A 12,947-nucleotide genomic window follows, 5' to 3' on the forward strand; every position below is an offset into this window, starting at 1 on the left:
AAAAGTGTACAACACTAAAAAGCAGGAATGCATTTGCTGTTCCTTATTGATAAGAAGGATAATTATTACAAGGTCAAATAGTAAGCATAGGAAGAAGATTGGACTCAGCTGACCTCTTAAGGTTCTTTCAACCTATTTATGTAAGACTTTTTGTGCTCCTGAGGATAAAAAGAAACTCCAAATGCCAGTATGGAGGAACATCTCTCTTAAATCTGAGAAGGAATGACTATTTTCACAGTTCAGCTTCACCCTGGATCTTGATCAAGATGATAAAGTAAGCAATGAGATCAATATAGTCTACCAAACAAACAAAAAATTCTCCCTGTTTTATTTGTTCATTCATTTACTATTGAAGTCAATGGGAGAAGCTTTGCAGTCTATTTTGGACTCCAAAATTGGGCATTTCTTATCAATTCTAATGAAACTGGTGGGTAGACATCAACAGAAAGGGGGAAGGAACACATCAAAACTGTGGCAAATTGGCATCAAAAGTGGCATGAAAAGCCTAAGGCATTAAAAAGGGACACTAGCTATGGCAGGAGCTCTCAAGGCACTGTCAGAGGAGCAAAGAAACAGCAAGAATGGGAAGAACAACCTAAGGCTTCAAAAAAGGGCACTCACATCAGTAGCACAAAGCCTCAACGGCAGCATGAGAGGCAAAGTGGCATCAAGAGTGGCATCAACATCCTAATGCATCTTGAAGGGGGAATAAAGGAGAAAAGTAGCAGGAAAAACCCAATGGCATTGATAGAGGGACAAAGCTGCACAAAGTGGCATCAGTACATCAAGGCACCTCAGTGACAAGAACATACCAAGGTGTAGAGTCTAAGGTATAACAGCAAGGCAGAGTGATAGCAAGACCCTCGGTGCAAAGTCTGGTTATGGCAGCAATGTTGAGTGAAAGAAGGACCCCTAAGGTGTAGGATGAGGGATATAGCAGCATGGCAGAGTGGCATAAATGATGTCTTGCCATTGTCAGATTTAGTATAAGAGAATAATCTGTCACCAGTATTTTTGTGACATAAGCATTTTATTACATTCCCTGCTTGAAAATGAAATTTTGCTGCTGGGTAGAATTTTCGGTTGCTTGTGAATTTTGCTTTTTGATTGCAACTTTTGTCACAATCAGAACATAATAATGGTCTCTCAACAGTGTGGCTTTTCTTGTAATTTGTGAGGTTTGCTTTATTACAAAAGCTTTTACCATAGTCTATAACTGAATACAGTCTCTTCCCCTTGTTGATTTTCTGTTATTGCATTAGCTCTCTCTTAATACTGAAACCTTTACCACATTCAGAACATGTAAAAGGTCTCTCCTGTGCATCTTTTCTATTGAGCCTGTATTTCTTTCTTCTGACTGAAGGTTTTTCAGTACAATACACCCGAGGTTAACCAAGAAAGTAAAAGGGTGGCAGAATTAGGATGGAATCCTAGAGATGTACAATAAACAGTAAGGAACAGAACCAGAAAAACTTGTATTTTTATTTCTTTTTAAACGTTTATTTTCCAGGGACAAAACACCCTAGTATAATGAACAAACAAACAGGGTGGAAGAACTTGGCTGTGTTTGTAGAGGGGTAGAACAAAAAAGAACAAGCCTAAAAGATGTAGGGTGAGAGGAGAAACTTGTATTATTTCCTTTTCTCAAATTGTTTTTTTTTTTTTTAGGGGAACGAAACACCCCAGTATAACCAACAAATAGGATGGGAGAAGTAGGCAGAGATCCAAACAGCAAACAACATGGAGGCACCAAAATTTCCATGCTGGTACATAATAGGCATAGCAGGTAGGCATATTAAAATCAAAACACCTAAAGTGTTACATCTGGGGCATGGCATGTGTGCATTCTAAACTCTTCTAAGAAAAAGTTAAAGAACACCTTCATGTTAACATAGGGCAGAAATGTGAGTCAGCATTTTCAAAGCAGAATAAAACAAATCCTTAGCAGAGAGTTGTTGTCACTGAAAAAAAGGAAGATACAATAGATGAGATAGAGAAGATGAACTCTGAGCAGAATAAAAAAAAGGTGATTCCTCATAGAAGGGAGTCCATGTGTTCCTAAGGATAATAAACCATTAGAAAAAAGGGACATTGCTTTCAAGACCTGTTCCACCAGGGTATCCATAAATTAGAAGCAGGTGGCAGGTCTAGCAAAACAATCCCAAGAAGGAATTGTGGGTGAGCTGCATGGAGCAGTGGTTAAGGTCCTAAAACAGCAGTGGTATGGCTGCAGTGGACTTCCAAGGCATCCAGGGTAACCTGATGGAGTGACCATGGTTAAAACCCGAACATGAATGAGCACAGGGATGTCAGATATTTGGGACGATTGTCTCACTAATTTTGTTGGCTGCATGGATTATCACAAAACAACATGGAAAGAGGACCTGGGTAAAAGTACTGGTGTTGTAAGAATCAAAGGATGATGTGAAGGACTGAAATGGAAAATGAGGGGGGACGTGTGGAAGCTGATATTGGTTTCTGTAAGGGAATCTGTGTACTCAGGATGGTGGAAATCCAGAGGCAGAATCTCTGCTGGCCACACTAGATGAGCTCATTGGTCTTTACCTGCCATTTATTTACTATGCTATTATAATAATACTGAGGCACCTTTTATTTAAAGCATTAGTCCTGTGTTTTTAAATTGAAAATCAAAGTCTTGGTGAGCTTTTATATTTTGTACCTTCTGGATCTGCTTCAAATAGCATTTGATTAATGGCTAGGTGCAGGGAAACAGAGAGAGAAAGAGAGATCATTCCTTTTTTCTTTATCCTAAAAGCTCAGCCCCCAGTTTCCTGAGGTGACTGAAGGGTAAATTCCGCAGCAATTCTGCCACTCATTTGCATAAATGTGCATACAATGTTCATTTTTTAATATGTTAACTTTTTTTTTTTTTAAAGACTAAATACATTTTCTACTCTATCTGATATTTCTGGTATTTTATTTCAGTGTTTCCCAACCTTCTCAATCCCAAGGCAAGCCTACAATGATGAAAATGTTGTGAGGCACACCAACCTGCCCAAAGCAGGTAGTGCAGTCATAGAGGGACTCATATGGTCATAAGACAAAAACAGCATCTGAATTCAAGAAAGCATGAGAAAAATTCAGGAGATCTCTAAGGAAGTGATGAGAATTACAATGCTAAAGTAATTGGATGGATGGCAGACTGGATGAGCCATCTGCTCTTTTTCTGCCATTATGTTTCTATGTTTCTAAATTACATTCTCATTCTTTCTTCTCATCCAGCCCTTATCCCCCAACTTCTCATCCCTTTTGCCTTTCCCCCTTCTAATCCAACCCTCACCCCACCAATCTCTCATCACTCCCAGCTTCACCCCACCAATCTCTCATCACTCCCAGCCTCACCCCACCAACTTGTCATCACTCCCAGCCTCACCCAACAATCTCTCATCACTCCCAGCCTCACCTCACCAACTTCTCATCACTCCCAGCCTCACCCCACTAATCTCTCATCACTCCCAGCCTCACCCCACCAATCCCTCATCACTCCCAGCCTCACCCCACCAATTTCTCAACACTCCCAGCCTCACCCCACCAACTTCTCATCACTCCCAGCCGCACCCCATCAACTTCTCATCACTCCCAGCCTCATCCCACCAACTTCTCATAACTCCCAGCCTCACCCCACTAATCTCTCATCACTCCCAGCCTCACCCCACCAATCTCTCATCACTCCCAGCCTCACCCCACCAACTTCTCATCACTCCCAGCCTCACCCCAACAACTTCTCATCTTTCTCATTGCTCCTCATCCTCAGGCTATCCCAGCCCATTTTCCCCTTCTGTGTCCCCCTTCTGTGTCCCCCATCCCTGGACCTCCCTTCTTTACACTCATCCTTGGTCTTCTCCCTTTCCCCCTTTCTCTGCCACCATTCTCTAGTTCTCTCCCTTCCCCTCCCTCATCCTCTCCACCTTCTCTACTATCCTTCTGTAGCCTTTTCCCATTCCCCCCCTGATCCTCTTTCTCTCATCCTCTCTCTCTATCCCTCCCTTACCCACTATTTCCCCCTTCTATCCTCTCTTTCTACCTCCCCCTTTATCTTCTTTCTCTCTCCCAATATCCCTTATCTTCCCCCCATCCTCATCTCTCTCTCTCTCAGCTGATCCTTTTCATCCCTCATGATTTACCCTTGCCCCAGGCCAGTAGGAGAAAAAGGAGATCAGCAGTGCCATAGGTTGTGTTCTCCTCCTCTGTTTCCTGGGCTCTGACTTGTAATTTGAACCATGCAGGACACTATAGTACTGTTCCATTCAAAGAGCCAGCAGGACCATGGACAGCAGGACCTGAGGTGTCTCTGCTTTCACCTCCTCTGCTGCTGGATCAGTGCAGGTTGGGGGAAGGAGAGTGAGGTGCACCCTCTTGTCCCAGACAGCCTCAGGTCTCTCGGTATGTAGCAGGGGCTGGAGAATTCTTTGACAAAAGTCATACTTTTATGGCTCTTGCTACAGCTGCTGATATGTATTGCGTGCACAGCATTACGTGCGTCTTGTAGCACTATATAAATGTTTAATAGCAGTAACTGTGGATTCATGGGAGACCAGGGACCATGCATATAAACATCAGAGGGGTAGAGAAAGCAGAAACATGATGCCATAATCTGGAGTCAGCCATGACTGTGATTGACAGCCAAATGACTCCATGGAGCTTTCTGCTGGCACATAGTTTTCTTCAATATCAATTTTTAGCTGTAGGTAATACTATTTGATTGGACTAACTTGATCCGTTTGTAATCAGCCTTTGAGAGTTATGCTCCTATCTTCAGGTCAATGCAGAATGAATTATGGGTGATGTGGCCAGAATACAGAAGTAAACTGCAGGTTGGATTACACAGCATGAGTGTTTGATTTCAAAACTGTGGCAGGGCGAGGAGAGTGTCGTGAGAAGGGAGAGGAATAAAATATACACTATAAGAAGCGTATGGGCCCGTATCAGGAAGCTTTAAATTTTTTTTTTTCCATAGAGATGGAATGGGAGAAGATCTTCAGTGAATCAGGTCCTAGGATTTGGTAAAATGTGTAAGCAAGACAAAGTTTCAACCAAGTCCCCCTTCTTTTTACCTCAAAGCGTTTGAACGTTTTGCAGACTGTTTTCAAATAGCCCGGGTTGCTGCAATGCATGTGGGCAGTTTCAACACAACTACCAGGGGCGGTTCTATCATGAGGAAGGGTGAGGCAGCGGCTTCAGGCAGCAAAATTTTAGAGGGGCAAAAAGTGCCCCCGAAAACATTAAAACACTCCTGTGGTAGCTGCCTCAACCTGCATCCACACCCAGGCAAAAAAAAAAAAAAAAAAATCACCAGCCACCCCAAATAATGGTGCTCCGGGAGTCCAGGTGGCAGGCCCCGCAGGCAGAAAGCAAACTTAGCACCGGCAGCGGCGCAGAATTCTGACGTGCCTGTGTGTGTGTGTGTGTGGGGGGGGGGGGGTGTTCCTCGATCCCGAGGGCAGAAATCATTAGCGACGGTGGCGCAGTATTAAGTCATGCCCGCAGGTTAGGAAAAGAAGCCCGAGCCGGCGGCGCAGGATTATGATGTGCCCGCAGGGGATCACAGGCCCCATGGCCAGGAGGAAAGAGACACAACGATTGAGGTATGAGGGAAGGGGGGGGGGCGGGGTGAGTGAGAGAGAATGGGTGAGTTGGGAGGGGGGGGGGATAAGTGAATGATGTGGGATGGAAGGAAAAGGGTGGTGAGCAAAAATGAAAAGGAGGGGCAAGAATGTGAGAGGGAAGGGAAGGGACGCAAAAGGGGCTGAGTGAGAGGAGATGGTGGGGAAAGTGGATGAGAAGGAAGGGAAGAGAAGGGGTTGAGTGCAAAGGAATAGAAGGGAAGGTGGATCAAGAGGGAGCATATGAATTGCACATGTGTAGGAGCATGTGAGCGAATGTGAGTGTGTATGCCTGGTGAGTGTGCGTTTTGAGAATGAACATATGTGTGTTAGAAAGTGCGTGTACATGAGAGAGAGTGGGCAAAGTTTGTGTGTAGCTCCCCTTCCCCCACTAATCCAGGACAATTTCAGGGTGAATAAATCTAAAAGTTCCCAGATATGGAAAACTGGGATTTTTTTTTTAAAATCCTTATTAGTTTTAATGATTATTGGATGCCATTTGATGTGTCTGCTATTTTGAAAAATGTTATTGGTTTTTGGGAACTTTATAAAAATTTATATATGAATTTAAATACATAATGTTATTCTATTCATCAGCTGTCTTGAAATATGTATTTTTTTTATTAGTTTGGTTTTATTATTATGATTGATGTTTTATATTTCCTGATTGTATTGTTTTATGAGGAATGGTGATGTTTCTGTTTTTCCATTGATGCACTACATAGAGAGTCTGGCTTTTCACCGTTTCCAGTACAGTTTTTGTTCGCATGTTTCTCTACACTTTGTGGTCACTCTATTCTGTATTTGGTGAGGGTCTGTGTTTTTGGTATGTGATGAAGGTGAGGTATTCTGCTACTGTGTAGTTTCTATGAAGGGATCTATAGCAGTCTGTCTTGTTCTGTTTTCTTAATATATTTTCTTATTAATTTTATTTTTAACTTTTATATACCGACATTCCTGTATAGAATACAAATCACACCGGTTTACAATAAACTTAACATCGCTGGGAGCGTTACATGGAACAAGCAGGGATACAAATAACTAGGAAACTAGGACTCCAGATTGCCCATTGAGATACAGCCTGGGAGTGAACAAAATTCAATAAATACTTAATAAATACTTAGTAAATAACAAAATAACAAATTTCAGAACCAGAGGAAAAATGTCAGTTCAAGTGGGAAAGGGGGAGGAGGAGAACTTCCATTGGCAATGGGACTTGGGTAGAAGTGCGAATCTGAAAGTGATCTTCGACAGAGGTCTAGATCTGATGATAAAGGACTGAAGGAGCGAAAATGTCTCGTGAGAGCTACTCATGTAATGGAGAGCTTGCATAAATTCTGATGCTAGGTAGGCACAGTGAGTCTCGGGTGGAAGGAAACATAATAAAGGTATGGTAAAATGAATAGTTCAAGCAGGCATGATCCTGAGCAGGCAAGATCCTGAGCGGATGACATCAATCTGGAAATGCTAGTCTGAAAAGCCACGTTTTAAGTTTTTTTTTTGAATGACAGGGGACATGGTTCTTGTTGGGGGTCCGAAGGGAGTGCATTCCATTGTGGGGGACCAGCTGTAGATAGGGCTCGTTTCCTTAAGGATGATTTTGCTGGAGGGGTGTACAAAGTGCCTTGATAAGCATTTCTAATAGGTCTGGTGGAAGTATGAGGACGCAGTTGGATGGTCAGATCAAGAGGGGAAAGATTGTGCAAGGCTTTGTGAATTATGGTAAGGACTTTATAGAGGATTCTGAATTTAATAGGAAGCCAATGGAGGTTATGGAGGATGGGAGTGATGTGATCCCTTTTTTTTGTTTTAGTTAGAATCCTGGCGGCCGAGTTCTGTAACATCTGTAGGGGTTTGATGATATTGGCAGGAAGGCCGAGAAGAAGAGAGTTACAGTAGTCGACTTTTGAGAAGATGATGGATTGGAGTACCATTCGGAAGTCATGAAAGTGTAGTAGGGGTTTAAGCTTTTTTAGGATTTGAAGTTTGAAAAAGCATTCCTTGGTGGTGGTGTTTACAAATTTTTAAGGTTCAGCTGCTTGTCCAAGAGAACACCAAGTTCTCTCGCATGAGGCGAGTGGTTAAAGTTAGCGAAATGAGAAGAGATTGTTGAGGGGAAGGTTGTTGTCATCCTGGGAGATGATGAGGATCTCTGTCTTATTGGTATTGAGGACTAGATTGAGACTGGAGAGAAGAGTGTTGATTGACTGGAGGCAGCTATTCCAGAAGCTTAGGGTTTTCTGTAGAGATTCCGTGATCGGGATGAGAATTTGTACGTCATCCGCATAGAGGTAATGTGTAATCTTTAGCTTAGTGAGAAGGTGGCAGAGAGGGAGAAGGTAGATGTTAAAAAGGGTTGGTGAGAGGGAAGATCCTTGGGGGACTCCCAGGTTGGAGCTGACCGGATGAGATAATTTGTTGTTTATTTTGACCTTGAAAGACCTGTTGCAAAGGAAGGATTTAAACCAACTGAGTGCGGTTCCAGTGATGCCTATGTCTGCAAGACAGTCTAGGAGAATTGCATGGTTGACCATGTCGAAGGCCGCAGATAGATCTAGGAGAGCCAGTAGATAGGGTTGTCTTTTATCCATGTTCAGGATGAGAGTGTCTGTGAGAGACTAGTAGGGATTCTGTATTTAGTGCTTTGCGGAATCCGGAGATGGGGCTAGAATCTTGTGTTCCTCCAAGTATTCCGAAAGTTGTTTATTGACTATTTTTTCTATGAGTTTAACAATAAGAGGCAGGTTGGCTATGGGGCGGAAATTCGCAGGGTCTGCAGTCGACAAGTTAGGTTTTTTTAATACAGGTTTTAGAATGGCAAGCTTAAGAGTGTCTGGAACTAGTCCTTGTTTTAGAGAGCAGTTGATAATTTCCGAGATGGGCTGAGCAATGGTGTTCGGGATGGAGATGAGTGGGTCAGGGAGAATGGTGTCCGAAGGGTGGGAAGAGGGTTTGAGTTTCTTGAGGATGTTTTCTATCTCAAGTGATGAAGTGGGCTCGAAAACTTCGAAGGTAGCATTACGTTGAGAAGGAGATGAGAGGGGGGGGGAATTGGATGAGGAGAGGGGGTTAATTAGTTTGATAATTTTATTCTCGAAGTAATTAGCGAGTTCTGTGGCTTTGCTGAGTGCTTGGTCGTCTGGAATAGTCAGTGGGGTAGGTTTGGTGAGCGCCGAGACGTATGAGAACAGATAATAATAATAATAAGAGGTGTATTTGTGTTTTAGGGACTGATGTAATATTTGCAGTGCTGCATTTCATGGGTGCTGACATTTAGTGTCATTTTGGTATGGGATGTTTACTATATTACTATATATATATTACTATATATTATATATTATATATATTATATATATATTATATATATATATATTATATATATATTATATAGTAATATATATATTATATATATATATTATATAGTAATATATATATAGTAATATAGTAAACATCCCATACCAAAATGACACTAAATGTCAGCACCCATGAAATGCAGCACTGCAAATATTACATCAGTCCCTAAAACACAAATACACCTCTTATTATTATTATTATCTGTTCTCATACGTCTCGGCACTCACCAAACCTACCCCACTGACTATTCCAGACGACCAAGCACTCAGCAAAGCCACAGAACTCGCCAATTACTTTGAGAATAAAATTATTATATATTATATATATTATATATATATTATATATATTACTATATACATATTACTATATCGTTACAGCCACAGTATAGACATATGTTCTCAACCTCTAGTTTTTTGCTGTCCTTTTATTTCCAGGCTACTCTTGCCCCCAAGTTCCATCTCCCTGTTATATGTAACTGCGCTTCGGCCTTCTTGTTATTTGGTTATGTTTAATTAATCCCTAAGTTCTATGTAAACCGGTCTGATATGAATCTTGTCATGAAGTTCGGTATAGAAAAATGTTAAATAAATAAATAAATATATTGTAATTGTAGTTCATTTCATTCATGGCTTTCTGAGGGCCAAGCCCAAACCCAACACACATTACAAAGGCCTAATAGCATATGGGCTCTACGTGTCTTTCTGGCAGGGTTTCCTCATTGTTACCACAGCAGTGCATGTAAATACAATATCCATGTTGTTGGTAGTGATGATTTTTATATCACAAAACTGTACTTTGAATGTCTCTTTTCGTATAAAATCTATTATAAATTCATAATTTTTAATTGTGTGTGTGGTCAGGGCTGGAGGGGAGGGGTGCAAAGCTGTAAGGTTTGCCCAGCAGCCTCATACCCTTTGCAGTATTCCTGAGAGAGAGTGCTGTGCACAGACCCTCGCCATTCACTCATCTCCCACATCCCCAGGGTACAAATGCTGGGGAAAGTTGGGAAGCAGATGGTAGAGTTCCCGGCTTCCTATCTTATCTGCCACTCCTCTGAGAACTCTGACCTCTGCCTGCCCACTTCCCCAGCATTTCAAATCATTGAAAGGGCAGACTCCAATCCTCCCCCTACCCCCATCCCCCACTTGGTGGCCATCGTGGTGATTTGACCCGTGCCATACTTTTGGGGGGGAGGGGAGCCCCATCTCACCCCTCATCGCTGGCGAGATGCCCCTGACGCCTACTGCACCCTGATTAAAAAAAAAAAAAAAAATCGCTCGGCTGCTTTGAAAATTTGCACTATGGCATGGGCCTTAAACCCGCCTGCGTGTGGCTCGCTCCTCCTGCTGATTTGCGCTTTTTGAAAAGATCGTGCTGCGCGTGCGCTTTCTCCCGCCCACCAACGTAGATGCCCCAGGGAGGGCCCCTTTTTCTAATGCAGGGAATTCCACTCCTGCTTTCAGCCTCGTTCAAGGAAGGTAATTTTCCAGTCAGGCCTAATGAGCCTTGCAGAACGGCCCCTCCCTTGCCCCAGTGTTTAATGTCCTTATGTTTTTTGGGGGGTAGTTTTGCAGTTCCCATTTAGCATGCTGATCATGCAGCCAGGGAGGTGCTGGTCTGGCCTGGAAAACATATTACCCTCCCACCCCACAGCAGTGTCTCCTAGTTTCTTCACAGTTTCATGTTATCTTGAAGGGGGTCGGGGGAAAGTCTCACTATTCTCTGTACCTTCCGGCCGCTTTTTGCCCATGCAGCATCCCCATCACATTAGCAAAAAAGTGTGGGAGACGAAATGCAAGGATCAACCTCCCCGGACGGACGAGGTGGCTGCAAAACGCCCAAAGTCACAATCTTGCATGGCTCAGGACAGGAAGCTGCCTCGGTTCTGGCCTGCGGCATTTACTGCACTGAAGCGGGCTCACCACATTTAGCTCAGAAAATGCAAATAAGTCACTTATCAAAAAGTACAGCAGTGATTGCCTAGAGGATTGTGTAAAAGCCTATCTAAGCAGGGGTAAATCTGTAGTAAAACCCTGTACTTATGTTTATTAATTGCTGTCTGAGCCAGAGATTAATCTTATGCTCTGTGGTAGATACAGAGCTATGCAGTTCCATGGGAGCAGCAAAAAAATAAATAAATAAAAATGAGGAAGACTGGCAGCCCCCGGCAGCTGATTTATTGCACACCAGGCTCTCCTGCCCTTTCTTTTTCAAAGGATTGTGCTTACCCACATCCCAAGGAGATCCCAAATATTTATTTGATTAAATATTCTCTGTGCTAGCTATTTTTCTACTGCCCAGGAGGCAAAAGGATAGATGTGCTGGTTGTAAAGCAGGAAGCTGGAGAGCACAGGAAGAAAAAACCAGCTGGACCTCAGACGGACGGGTCCTAAAAATGCTAAGCACGGAGTATTTGTTTAAGCGCACTGGGGAGAGGGCTTCCCGAAGATTTTCAAATAGCAATGGGAATAATAATATAGAGAGAGCGCGCAGCAGCACAGGGGAAGGGTTTGGAGACACGCAGGCAGAGCAGCAGTGGTTGGAAAGAAACAACCTCGTTTAAAATTGAAAGATCAGCATTATGGAGAAAAAGTGACGGGGGATTTATAGAAGCTGTCCAGCAGAGACTGCCATTCCCTCCCCACCTCACTTGCATTGTTTCACTTCTACATTGCTACAACCACATTGTTATGGTTATTGTTACTTTTGTATCTTGCATGTTTCATTGCTAACTGTGCAGCCTTTGAATCTCTGGTTTATTTTATTTTATTTGCTTCATTTTCTCTTGGTGAGGTAGCATGAATGATTTTTTTTTTATTTGTTTACTTTTTGTTTTATTATCACTTGTTCTGGACAGCCCAGTGCCACGGCTCTTGAATTTAATCGGCACATAATTCATAAAGGTCTCGATGCTGTGAGTTTCTCATCCTGCAGCGTTTCTACTCGCACTACAAAACGATATTGGGAGCTGGTTGAGGGATTGACTTCTGTGTTCAATTTTTTTGCTTCTCTGATATATTTTATTTTTTTTTTGCAGAATCAGCAGCATACTGTTCATGCCCAAAGACAGTCACCTTGGTATGGAATGAAATATAAACTCAAACTGCACAAGAAATAAAGCATCTGTCTTCATTAATATTTGTTGCTGTAAAGGAGCCGATAAAAATTTACTTCTTAAAAATGCCTGGAGGAGAATAGGCTACAGCTTGCTCACTTAAATAAATACTGTATCACATTTGGCATTCCTACACTTACCAGTGCCACTGAAAATTGAAAAGAAAGTACTTTTAGGGGAAACCCCCCCCCCCACCATATATTGTTATTATGTATTAGATTTCATATGCCGCTTGTAATCCCATAAGAAACCAAGCGGTTTACATTATAATACCATAAAACATTCATATCTTTCTTCCTGAGTTGTCAGAAATGCTGGGAGGCAGCGTCAGATGACGGCAGTATAGTACTGTGGCACCCTGCAGCAGAATGCAGCCTTGCAGACAGAGTTATCTCACATCAGATTCATTATTTTGGTTTGGCAATATGTGAGGTTAATACTCAGTAAGCCAGAACGTCGATAAGGGGTCCTCTAAACATACTCGGCTATAGTTACCCGGATAAAGTTATCTGGGTAACACAGAGCCACTCACTGGCTTAGAGAGAGAGAGAGAGAGCAGCGACTGATTCCATCCTCCACCACCACCCCCAATATCTTTTAAAATTGGGCCAAGTAGCTCCCCCTTCCACTGCCCAATATCTTACAAAAATTGTCAGCCTGAGCTGCACGGATCTCCTCCCCCTCCCCTACCTTTTAAAAAACAATTGTAGCCAAAAGTCCCCATCCTCACCCCATAGCCCCCAAAGCAAAGCAGGAGAAGATACCAGAGCTGGATTTGGGAACAGGTACACTAGGGCCTGTGCCTAGGGTGGTACTAGAAATCTGGGGGGAGGAGGCGGTAGAAGTTGGTGCCA

At 42.8% G+C, this 12,947-nt stretch overlaps 1 protein-coding gene across 1 annotated transcript in view; it reads right to left on the reverse strand.

Moving 5' to 3' along the window:
- The window catches only part of KCNAB1 (potassium voltage-gated channel subfamily A member regulatory beta subunit 1), a 306,923-nt gene that overhangs the window by 241,194 nt on the left and 52,782 nt on the right, over positions 1 to 12,947 (reverse strand). The gene's annotated exons all lie outside the window — the stretch shown is intronic.

This window comes from Rhinatrema bivittatum, chromosome 9 (genome assembly GCF_901001135.1).
Source record: "Rhinatrema bivittatum chromosome 9, aRhiBiv1.1, whole genome shotgun sequence".
In the NCBI taxonomy this organism is placed as follows: Eukaryota; Metazoa; Chordata; class Amphibia; order Gymnophiona; family Rhinatrematidae; genus Rhinatrema; species Rhinatrema bivittatum.